A 344-nucleotide genomic window follows, 5' to 3' on the forward strand; every position below is an offset into this window, starting at 1 on the left:
CCCCCCCCGCATCCTCATCTGATCTTATCCTTTCGCAGATTTTGATAAATTAAAATTAAAACCCGTGACATGTTACCACTTACCATTGCTAGAACAGAAATTGCGGGAGTGGCGAGACACGGCTGATCTCCCACCTCGGTAGATGTTACCCTGTAAAGATTTCGTCAACCAACGATGAACGCAATAGAGAGAAAGAAAAGGGATAGATCATAAAAAGGAAAGTTTGGATTCACCTGCGCAGCAAGAGATCTCAGAATCGACTGCATGATTGGAAGAAATTAGGGTTTTGCTCTTCTGCGTCTCTGATTTGTTTCTTTCTATAAAAAAAAAAAAAAAAAAAAAAA

This window comes from Camelina sativa, chromosome 1, assembly GCF_000633955.1.
Source record: "Camelina sativa cultivar DH55 chromosome 1, Cs, whole genome shotgun sequence".
Taxonomy (NCBI): Eukaryota; Viridiplantae; Streptophyta; class Magnoliopsida; order Brassicales; family Brassicaceae; genus Camelina; species Camelina sativa.